This window comes from Mobula birostris, chromosome 1 (assembly GCF_030028105.1).
Source record: "Mobula birostris isolate sMobBir1 chromosome 1, sMobBir1.hap1, whole genome shotgun sequence".
NCBI lineage: Eukaryota > Metazoa > Chordata > Chondrichthyes > Myliobatiformes > Myliobatidae > Mobula > Mobula birostris.
Window position 1 is genome coordinate 53342855 of NC_092370.1, and position 12403 is coordinate 53355257.

Consider the following 12403-nt stretch of genomic DNA (forward strand, 5'->3'; position numbering starts at 1 on the left):
TAGATTTAAAAGGGCAATCACAGATTGGTTAAAGCATAGAAGGAGCCTATACAGTACCAGCTCTTTGTAAGAACAGTGCAACTACTCTACTCCCATATCCTACCCACGGAGCTCCACAAATTATTTTTATGGTACTTATCCAGCTCCCTTACAAACACAATTGACTCTGTCTCCACATCACCAGCCAGTGTATTTCAGATCCCAACTACTTTCTTGGTAAAAATATTTTTTTAAATGTCATACTCTTTTGATACTTGGTTCAGGACACTTAATTGAAACAGATTTTCCTCTGTTTGCTCCGTTAATATTCTTCATGATTTTAGAAACCTCCATCAGAATTCCTCACAATTTCATCTATTACAGGCAAATAATCTCCATTCAATTCACAAAATTAAAGATCCTCTCTCCTAGAATCAGTTTGGTAAATCTATTGAGCACTAACTCTGTCTCTCTGTACATAAAATCCAGGATTACAGATTTAAAAAAAAATTCATTTTCTTAACTTTGCTCAAACATCTATTTATGTATATCCCCAGATCTCTCCTCCACATATCCCCTGTAACTTACTTTCTTACACATGGTTATTAACAGATCTCCAATTCAGCAGTCACACAACTACATAAGGCCAATTTGCAGGAGCCAATTTACCAAACAACCAGCATGTCTTTGGGATGTAGGAGGAAACCACAGCACCTAGAAAATAAAACGATAGTCACAGGGAGACTGTGCCAGCTGCACATAGACATGACTAGAGGCTGGAAGTCAACAAAGGTCACTGAAGCTGAAAGAAAGTTGCACTACTTGCAGCACCATTGATCCACCTCAGTGACGTTTTAATCCATCCTCCTCTAAATCCTGTTATTCTACCGATTTCAGTCTTGAAAATAAGCCAGCATGCCACCTTATCAAATGCCTTTTGGAAATCCACATGCCCCATATTAACTGCACTTCCCTCGTCACCCTCTTTAATTCTTCATCAAAGCACTATGAAATCACTCAAGACAAAACAAGCTCTCAGCAAATCCATGCTTGCTTTCTTCAGTAAATCTACACTTCATACAATTGACCAGTCAACCTGGTCCTGGTTATCGTTTCTGGTACCTTCCCAGCCAGCAAGGTTAAACAAAGTAGTGCAGATACTGAATTTATCCTGAAACCTTTCTTTGAACAAGTATGCAGCATTTGCAATTTTCCAGCTCTCAGGTACCACTCAGATTTCAGCAACTTGGGATATAATCTTCTCTGGACTAGGCAATCTAGATGCAGCAAGCCTTTCTAGTACCTCCCTTTCACTATCTAGCTCATTCAGAATTTCAATTACATTTTCCTTTGCTGAGACTCATTGAAGATGAGTGCACAGTCATTCAGCCATGTTTTTTGCTTCCATGCACAGATTCGTCTCTCATTGGCCTCACCTCTTTTACAATCCTTTTCATATTCACTCTCTTCTACGTTTGCTGTCAGTCTTTATATGTTCTCTCATAGCCTCTTTAGTTTATTTTTTTTTTCCCAGCTTGGTTACAGGCGTAGCTAACTCTGGATTTTAAGCCTTCGGTACTGCAGAATGCATGCTGTTTGGTCCCACGGACAGCCTCAGCCATAACAAGGGCTCTTAGTGTTCTCCTCATTTGATGTCAAGTGCAGCAAATTGGCAATGCGATTTCAAGAGGAAGCCACAGTGGGCCATCCACTTGACCAGGACTGAATTAATTAAATTTCTTATTGGTACAATTATACTGGTAACAATACCGATTTAACTCATTTATACTGACTGTGTTGGCTACTTTCTGACAGTATTTGCACTGACGTACACTGGTTAATTTTCATCTCTGCACTCAACCCTTCTATCCTCATCATTCAACTCTGATACTGGATCTTAATTACATGATTCCTTTAAGGAACATCACTGGAATGCTTTCGACATTTTGGTTCAAGACCCTGCACATCAGGTCTGGTGCAGGGTCTCAACCTGAAGCGTTGGTAATCCCTCTGGACACTGCCTGAGATCCACCAACAGTTTATTTTTGTTCCAGAGCACTGCATCTAAAGTCTCCAGTGACAATTAAATGTGGTGCACCACTTGTGATTTTGACACAATCAACAGGATCCTTCTGTAACACATGTATCAGACATTGCATCATGCATAAATAAACTGCCTACTCCCTCATGGCTAACAAAGGAGATTCAGGTAAAGGATGTTGAAAAATACAGCACACAAACTGACAAGCGTGGCTGGTAGACTATAGCGTGAGATATTTTTCAGGTACAATCGGAGGAGACGAGAAAAATTAATGAGGTAGTACACGTGATTCTGAGAGCAAGTAATATCAAAGCAAACAGCAAGAGTTCTATGGATATACAAAGTGGGCAACTAAATGTGGGAGTCCTGGGACAAGGCTGGGGAATTATTAACAGGAAAAACAAAAATGGCAGATAATAAATACTTTATACTTTATTGTCCCCAAACAATTGATACTAGAACATACAATCATCACAGTGATATTTGATTTTGTGCTTCCCACTCCCTAGATTACAAATATTAAATATTAAAAAAAATTAAAAATAGTAAAAATTAGTAAATATTAAAAATTTAAATTATAAATCATAAATAGAAAATAGAAAAATGGAAGGTAAGGTAGTGCAAAAAAACCGAGAGGCAGGTCCGGATATTTGGAGGGATCAGTCCAGAGCCAGGTCAGGATCCATTCAGCAGTCTTATCACTGTTGGAAAGAAGCTGTTCCCAAATCTGGCCATATGAGTCTTCAAGCTCCTGAGCCTGAAGAGTTTGAATGTATTTTGAACTCTCAGAGTTAACAAATGGGCTAGATATAGCATAGAAGTTATAACTATTTTAATTATAAGGGACAAGATATGGAAAAACTAATGGGACAGAAAGCCAACATGTCACCAGGAACCACGGCCTACAACCTAGGATTTTGAAGGAAGCAGCTACAGACAGTAGAACTCTCATTTGAAGTTTTCTTTTGCCAGACTGCATTTTCCAAAACTCTGGGTGAGTACCTACTTATTGGAAAAATGCAAATAGAATTGCTTTGTTCTAAAAGGGAACAGAAGAAGCAGGAAACCAAATGCCTGTTGCTGTTAAGTCTATAAACAAAGAGAAAGCCATGAGTAAAGCTTTATTCAATCAAACCAACTCAGCATGGTTTTGCGAGAGGAAAACTGTGTCTGACAAATTTGGTAAAGATCTTTGAGGATGTAAGAAGCAGAGTTAATAGGGATGAACCTGTAGATATACTGTGTTTAGAAAAAGTGCTGCATAAACAGCTGGTTCATGAGAGCCCAGAAAGACTGAAGACCAGTTATTACATTAAAAAAAGGGAATCAGAATAAATGGCCTTTTGACAGGCGAGATGGAGCTAGAAGAACGCATATTGCAATGAAGATTTTCAGACTCCTCAGCATGATATAGAGGAGTTGAGTGACAACAAATAAAGCAAAGCTCTGATAATCCACTTGGTACTTTGGTAATGCTAGAAGAGCAGATTTTCTGGATTATTGGACATAAACATAACAACAATATAATAATTTTTTTCAATTGAACTTGCTCTGCTTAAAGGCAGTGCTTGAATCGGTCTCTGGTTAGCTTAAAGTGATACAAACCTGGGTCCTGACAAGTCAGAGAATAACATGAACTAGAGCCCAAACAAGTTGGAGGGAGATGGGAACAGCAGCTTAGTGGTTAGAAGAGAAAATAGAACATGGAAATCCTGGGACATTGGAAGTAGAAGACAGCAAGAAAACTAGAGCCCTAATGAGTCGGAAAGGAGCATCATAGATGTATTGTAAGACGGTTGACACTTAGTAATAAGGAAGTGTTGCTACAGTTGTATCGGATGTTGCTTAGGCCACAGTTTTGATTTCCTTACTTAAGAAAGGATATACTAGTACTGAAGGCAGAACTAAAGAGGTTCATTCAGCTGCATACACAAAATGCTGGAGAAATTCAGCAAGCCAGACTGCATCTATAGAGGGGAATAAACAAATTTTTGGGCTAAGACTAAAGGGTCACAGCCCGAAACGTTGACTGAATATTCCCCTTGATAGACGCTGCCTGACTTGATAAGTTTCTCCAGAATCTTGTGGGTGCTGCTCAAGATTTCAAGCATTTGCAGAATCATTTGTGTCTAGGTCAATTCCGAATTGCTGGGATGGAAGGATTATCCTATCCTATCATGAGAAGCTAAAGGTTGATCTTTATTCTTTGGAGTTTGTAAGAATGAGGAATGATCTTTTGAAACATATTGAATCCTTAAGGGACACAACCAGGCAGATATTTTGATGTTTCCACCAGTGGGAGTGACTTCAACACTGGGTTAAATGTACAAGATAAAGGTGGTCATCTTAAACTGAGGTGGATTGAACTTTCCTTATACAACGGGTGGCAAGTCTCTGAGATCCTCTACTTCAGAAGGTTTAGCAAGCTAGATAATTGAGAATATTTGAAGAGGAAGTAGATACATATTTGGAAGCTAAGGAACTCATGGATAATGGGGCAGAGAAGTGAAGATGATCCACAGTGCAGATCTATCATAATTATACTTAACAATGGAGGCATAAGCAGTCTTGCTCCTATCTTGTGTTCTTGAGTTTATTAACATGAATAAATTTTCTTATGTACCATAACATGAAAACCTACATTATTTTATAAGTCTTAAGCCTTGTCTGGACTTTTCAAGTGAGAAGACATGAAGTCACCAAAGGAATCTAGCAAATGTTCTAAATGTTTTTCTCTTAAAGAAAGAAACTGCATAAGAAACCTCATTCTTCAATGTCATGTATGAGAACAAGCAATACTTTAATGTACAAAAACAAATTTGTACAAAGTGGATTTGAAAGTATTGACCCAGAATATAACACTGTACTGCTGAGCAGTACTGCCTTCCAGGTCCCTGCTGCACTGATGATCTCTGTTCATCTCAAAACTGCCATAATGACTTAGTATACTGAGGAATGGCCGATGGACACTGCTCTTTCACCATCCAGTATTCAAATTTAAATTCATAAGACCCTAAGATATAGGAGCACAGTTAGGCTATTTGGCCCATTGAGTCTGCTCCACTATTTCATCATGGCTGATCCCATTTTCCTCTCACCCCCAATCTCTTGCCTTCTCCCTGTATCCCTTCATGCCCTTAAATCAAGAATCTATCAACCTCTGCATTAAATATGCATAAACACTTGGCTTCCACAGCCACCCATGGCAAAGAATTCCACAGATTCACCACTCTCTGACCAAAGAAATTCCTTCTCATCTCCATTCTAAAAGGACACCCCTCTATTCTGAGGCTGTATCCTCCAGTCTTAGACTCTCCCAGCATAGGAAACACTCTCTCCACTATTTGATAGATTTCAATGAGGTCACCCCTCAATTCTTCTGACTTCCAGCAAATACAGACCCAGATTCATTAGACGCTCTTCATATGACAAGTAAATTAATCCTGAAATCATTTTCGTGAACCTCCTTTGAACCCTCTCCAGTTTCAGCACATCCTTTCTAAGTTAAGGGGCCTAAACCTGCTCACGATACTCCAAGTGAGGTCTCGCAAGTGTTTCAACATTACAGCCTTGCTTTTATATTCTAGTTCTCTTGAAATGAATGCTAACATTGCATTTTCCTTCCTCATCACGGACTCAACCTATAAATTAACCTTTAGGGTATCCTGCACAAGGGCTCCCAAGACCCTTTGCAGCTCAGTTTTTTTGTATTTTCTCTCCACTTAAAAATAGTCAACCCTTTCATTTTTTCTACCAAACTGCATGACCATATACTTCCGGACACTGTATTGCATCTGCCATTTCTTTGCCCATTCTTCTCATCTGTAAGTCCTTCTGTAGCTTCTCTTAATTCCTCAAAACTACCTGCCCCTCCACCTATCTTCATATCATCTACAAACTTTGCAACAAAGCCACTACTTCCATCATCCAAATCATTGACATATAACATACAAAGAACTGGTCCCAACACCGACCCCTGTGGAACACCACTAGTCACCGGCAGCCACTCAGAAAAGGCTTCCTTTATTCGCACTTTCCCTCCTGCCAATCAGCCACGGCTTTATCCATGCCAGAACCTTTCTTTTAATAAGATGGTATTGAAGAATTGTCTCTCCACTGCATTTGAAGCAAGGTACCTATGTGAAAGGTATTAATTTTCAAAGGTTACATCACAACAAAAATAATCTTGATATTTTTTGCACTGGTGGACAATATCACCAAAGAGAAAAGGACAAAAGATGGTTTGTGCGGAAATTACAATTCAACCTTGGTAGTCAGCAGATACAACTGTAACTCTATGAGGTCACATTTTTCAAGGAATCATAACTTTATACCTAATTCTGGTCTATGCTACTTCAGACATGAGTTCTCTATACATTGCGAAAATCATATAACATCCTTTTAAACTCTTCCTTCAGTTAGTCCTGACAAAAGGTCTCGGCCTGAAATGTCGACTGCACCTCTTCCTACAGATGCTGCCTGGCCTGCTGCGTTCACCAGCAACTTTGATGTGTGTTGCTTGAATTTCCAGCATCTGCAGAATTCCTGTTGTTAACATCCTTTTAATAACATCTTTAAAAACCTGGAACAGACTGAGATAGCAAGTACCCTTCCTTATTTAGACCAGAGCATAAACATAGAAACATAGAAAATAGGTGCAGGAGTAGGCCATACAGCCCTTCGAGCCTGCACCGCCATTCAGTATGATCATGGCTGATCATCCAACTCAGAACCCTGTACCAGCCTTCCCTCCATACCCCCTGATCCCTTTAGCCACAAGGGCCATATCTAACTCCCTCTTAAATATAGGCAATGAACTGGCCTCAACTGTTTCCTGTGGCAGAGAATTCCACAGATTCACCACTCTCTGTGTGAAGAAGTTTTTCCCCTCATCCCGGTCCTAAAAGGCTTCCCCTTTATCCTTAAACTGTGACCCCTCGTTCTGGACTTCCCCAACATCGGGAACAATCTTCCTGCATCTAGCCTGTCCAATCCCTTTAGGATTTTATACGTTTTAATAAGATCCCCCCTCAGTCTTCTAAATTCCAACGAGTATAAGCCTAGTTCAACCAGTCTTTCATCATATGAAAGTCCTGCCATCCCAGGAAGCAATCTGGTGAACCTTCTTTGTACCCCCTCTATGGCAAGGATGTCTTCCCTCAGATTAGGGGACCAAAACTGCACACAATACTCCAGGTGTGGTCTCACCAAGGCCTTGTACAACTGCAGTAGCACCTCCCTGCTCCTGTACTCGAATCCTCTTGCTATGAATGCCAGCATACCATTCGCCTTTTTCACCGCCTGCTGTACCTGCATGCCCACTTTCAATGACTGGTGTATAATGACACCCAGGTCTCGTTGCACCTCCCCTTTTCCTAATTGGCCACCATTTAGATAATAATCTGTTTTCCTGTTTTTGCCACCAAAGTGGATAACCTCACATTTATCCACATTAAGTTGCATCTGCCATGAATTTGCCCACTCACCTAACCTATCCAAGTCACCCTGCATCCTCTTAGCATCCTCCTCACAGCTAACACTGCTGCCCAGCTTCGTGTCATCTGCAAACTTGGAGATGCTGCACTTAATTCCCTCATCTAAGTCATTAATATATATTGTAAACAACTGGGGTCCCAGCACTAAGCCTTGCGGTACCCCACTAGTCACTGTCTGCCATTCTGAAAAGGTCCCGTTTATTCCCACTTTTTGCTTCCTGTCTGCCAGCCAATTCTCTACCCACATCAATACCTTACCCCCAATACCGTGTGCTTTAAGTTTGCACACTAATCTCCTGTGTGGGACCTTGTCAAAAGCCTTTGAAAATCCAAGTATACCACATCCACTGGTTCTCCCCTATCCACTCTACTAGTTACATCCTCAAAAAATTCTATGAGAATCTTCTATAAAGACCCAAGTTCAATACTTAGGGTGTGCTTATCCCAGCAATGATCTCATTAAGATCAATACAAATTTGACTCAATGGCACTGATACAAATGTTTTCTATATTCCTGCATAATCGGATAAGGACGTAAATATGTTGCGAAGCATGCAGTCAAAAAACAATGAAAGTTTCAAGCTGTAGAATGTTTCAATTTAGAAAGCACCCTGTTCTAAATTGCATAATTGAAGAGAGGAATGGAGAGAAAAAAAGAAAATGTCTGTGAAAAGGTGAACCTCATGAGAAACCAAATGGTGCAAGTGGTGGTAATGCTGACTGAGAGAGGGTGGTGAAAGTTTGAAAGGTGGCAGGACTCAAAGTTCCCCATAGTATCCACTTCCTCCCCATAACAGGGACATCTTTGGAAGATATTGTTTAAGCACAGCCTACTCCATGGAACTTCGTACTATGACTCTATTATGTCTCCAGTTGGCCTGTTTTTTTTGAGGTACCTATGATACCTCAAATGTCCCTTGCCACCGTGGCAGTTTTCAGTTTCCTATTCTTACCTAGCGCATTTTCAAAACGCACACCCAGTCTCTGCACCTTCATCCCAACAAGGATAGGCTTGAGGGACCTTTGAGTTTTCCTTTACAGGAGTACAACCAATCTTCGGCCACATCCAACGCCTCTCTTTTCTATTGAATTTGTTCTCATATTGATATTTCCCTTTATTTCTATTTGATTCCTCTAAATCAGATATAGCTGTGGAACTGAAATAAATCCAAGCTAAGTTTGTTTCTTTGTGAAATACATACAGCCTTTGCTTAAGTGCTGATTTGTTTCCCTTCCTCACTTCTTTATCTGGTACATTGACAACCACAATGATGCAGCTTTCTGCACCTATATTTAAGTTTCACTACCTCTGCTACCCAATTTCCACCCTAACCTAACCTTCAACTGGCCTGTCAATTGCCTTTCTCCTTCCCTTTATTGTCTTTTTATCTGCATCTCAGAAATCAGATTATTGAATAGTATCTATCACAAGCCCACAGACCCAGTTTTTTTGATTACACTTCCTCCCACCTTATTTCCTGGCTGATTTTCTAAAGTTTTATAGACTCTGGAGTGGTTGCTTATGATTAGAGAGTAGCAAACGTAACTCAACTACATAAGAAACATTATTTAGAAAATATCAATACAGTTGACTAAAGTTAACATGGATTTATGAAACAGAAATCATGTTTGACTATCCTACTGTTCAGAATATATACAGTGAAGTATATAATGGGAAACAGCAATTGTGATATATTTGTATTTTCAAAAGGATGTTGATAAGGTGCCATAAAGGAGGCTGATGAACATTTTTAGTCCATGGAAATGGGGTAATAGATGAACGTGCAGTGAGAATTGATGAATGATGAGAAAAATGAAAAAATAATTCGGTGCTTCTCAGATTGGAACAAGTGACAAGTGGAGTATGGAAAGAATGGGGATTGGGTCCTACAATTAAAAGTCTGTATCAATAATTTGGCTGAGAGGGTCAGGTGTAGTATCTCTAGTTTTTGCCTAAGAACATAGGAGTTGGCTCCTCAGCCCTTTAAACCTGTCCCACCATTCAATATGAACATGACTGAACTATTTCACATTTCAACCACACAACAGAAAATTCCCAAAGACTGTGAGAAGTGATGATAATGCAAGAAGGCTTAAAATGGATAGAGGCAAGCTGAGTGAGCAGGTAACAAAATGTGGAAATGTATAAAGTGGAAAAATGTGAGGTTATCCATTTTGAGAGAAAATAATGGTAAGATTCAGGGAAAGGTTGTTGTTCACAGGGAATTGGATGTCCTTGCAAACCAAGCACCGACAGTTAACATGTAGGAGTAACAGGCAAGTAGGAAGGAAACTGATGTGTTGATCTTTACTCCAAGAGAATTTGAGTGAAACAGCAAAGGTATCTTATTATCACAAAGCATCTTGCCAAAACCACATCTGGAGTACAATGTACACCTTCGGCTTCCTAATCTTAAAAAAAGATACACTTGCTGAAATATAGATTTGCTAGACTGGTTTTGGGATAGCAGATCTGTCATATGAGAAGAGATTGAGTGGGCTAATGTTTTCAGACATTACCTCATTGAAAAGGCTCAGAGTAGGATAGATGCAGGAACTTTCCCTTGGATAATAAGTGCAGAAATACGAGGTCACAATTTCAAAATAAGATATAAGGTATTTAGTGCTGAAGAAAAAAGAAATTTCTCTCCTCAGAGGTGCTGAATCGAAGATACCTTCCTCTTTCCTTGACACAGCAACTTCCTTTTCATGACATTAGATGTGGCTCTCCATTTCCCATACACCATCTATTCATGAACCTCCTGTACAGATCTTGTCTTTCAGAAACCCAAATTCATAACTTTTATCTACTTGTCATATTGCCAAAAATCTCTAATCAATTAGTCAACCAGGATTTACCTTTCGTTGATTCTGTTCAGTCCTGTAAATCTTTTCAAGGTCATAATTCTTGTAGAATTCAGCAGGCTAAACAGCACCTCTGAAGGCAAAAGATGTAAACTGAAGCTTTGGGTTAACAGCCCTGAATCAAGGAACAGGAAAGGTGGCCAGTACACAGCACTATTTGGGGAGGGGGTGGTGGCATATGGACTGGTAGGTGATAGGTGGAGCCAGATGAACAGGGAATGATGGATAGATGGAACCAGATCAGATGGAGGGGGTGGGGAAAAAAGATGGGAGGGGTGAACAAAGAAAGAAAAGTCGGTGCACAGAGTGTACGTGGGAGGACAGCACCAAGCTATGGGTTACCCGAAACTGGAAGATTCAGCATTCACAGCACCGGGTTGTGAACTCCCCCAGCAGCACACACAAGTTGTACTTCCAATTTGGCCTCTCTGTAACAATGGAGAAAGCAAAGGAAAGACAAATTGGTGCTGGAATGGGAAGGGGAATTAGTGACTACTACGAGAAGCTTAAGAGATGACCATTGTGATTTACTCTTTCAAATGATGCTCTCCATCCAAAGACAACTTCTACCTTTTACCTCCACATATGCTGCATGCCCACTGAGTTCTTCTAATTCGAGCATCTGCTGTTTCTGGCATTTTTTCCCCCTTTCTTAAAATAGTGGATTACATGTGTTACTCTTCAATTTACAGGAAGAAATCAAACCTACAAAAACTTGAAAAATGTAAATCACAGCACTGATTATGTGAGGACTGAGGTTTTTTGGTGCGGTGCACCTCTGCCGTATGTGTTTACTTTTGCCTTTATATTTTTCTCCCTTTTGCTGCTCAATATTTAATTTGATTTTGTTATGGTTGTGGTTTTTGTGGATGTGCTGTATTTTTTTGTATTTTTTTGTTTGTAATAAATAAAAAATAAAAATATGTAAAAAAAGATTTTTAGCGCACTTCTGTGTTTGGGTTTTGGAGTTCAATAAAATGTGTTACAGGTTTTTATTAAGCATAAAAAAAAAACACTTGGATTTTGTGACCATAAGGCATAGAAGCAGTATTAGGCCATTCAGCCTATCAAGTCTCTTCTGCTATTCGATCATGGGTGATTTATATTTCCTCTCAACCTCATTCTCCACTCTTAACCTTTGACAGCCTTGTGAATAAAAAACCTATCAAACTGTCTTTAAGTATACCCAGTGACTTGACCTCCACAGCCGTCTGCGGCAATGAAGCCAGAGATTCACCACCCTCTGGATATAGAAACTCCTCCACATCTATGTTCTAAGGGATGTCTTTCTATGCTGAGTCCATGCCCCCAGGTCATATACTCTACCATTAATGGAAACATCCTTTCCAACTATATATGGGTCTTTCAATAGTCACTACATTTCAATGAGAATTATATATTCAACAATATTCAATCAGATTGCCCTTTATCCTTCTAAATTCCAGCAAGTACAGGCCCAGAGGTATCAAACACTCCTCATATGTTAACCCTTTCATTCCCAAGGGATAATTCCTGTAAAACTTCTCTGGACCCTCTCCAATATCAGCACATCCTTTCTTAAACACGCAGCCCAAACCTCACAGTTTTATCAGTTTTTGAGCTCACCATCTCATTTGCATTTATTTTTTCTGGCTGATACTCCATTCCTTCAGCTCCCATCCCCATCAGACCCTTAATTTCTTAACATATCCAGTAACCTTTCTGTATTAGGGTCATGCAGCACAATCATTGAGTCATTATGTCCATGCTGATCACCAAGTACTTACCTTTCCTCTCCCATTTACCAGCACTTGGTCTGCAGTTTTTATGTTTTTGTAATTCAACCGTTCATCCAGATATTTAAACGTTGTGAAAATACTTCAGAATCAGAATCAGGTTTATCAGGTTTTGTGGCAGCAGTACAGCAGTATTTACCAGCACCTTTTCTTCTATTCCTCAATCTTGCCTCCTACCTCTTCTCATCTGCCTATCACCTTTCCCTTCCTGCTATGGTCCACTCTACTCTATCAGATTCCTTCTTCTC

The 12403-nt window shown here is 39.8% G+C and overlaps 1 protein-coding gene across 3 annotated transcripts in view; it reads right to left on the bottom strand.

The window, feature by feature from the left end:
* The window catches only part of spidr (scaffold protein involved in DNA repair), a 280768-nt gene that overhangs the window by 105819 nt on the left and 162546 nt on the right, over positions 1-12403 (bottom strand). The window lies entirely within an intron of this gene.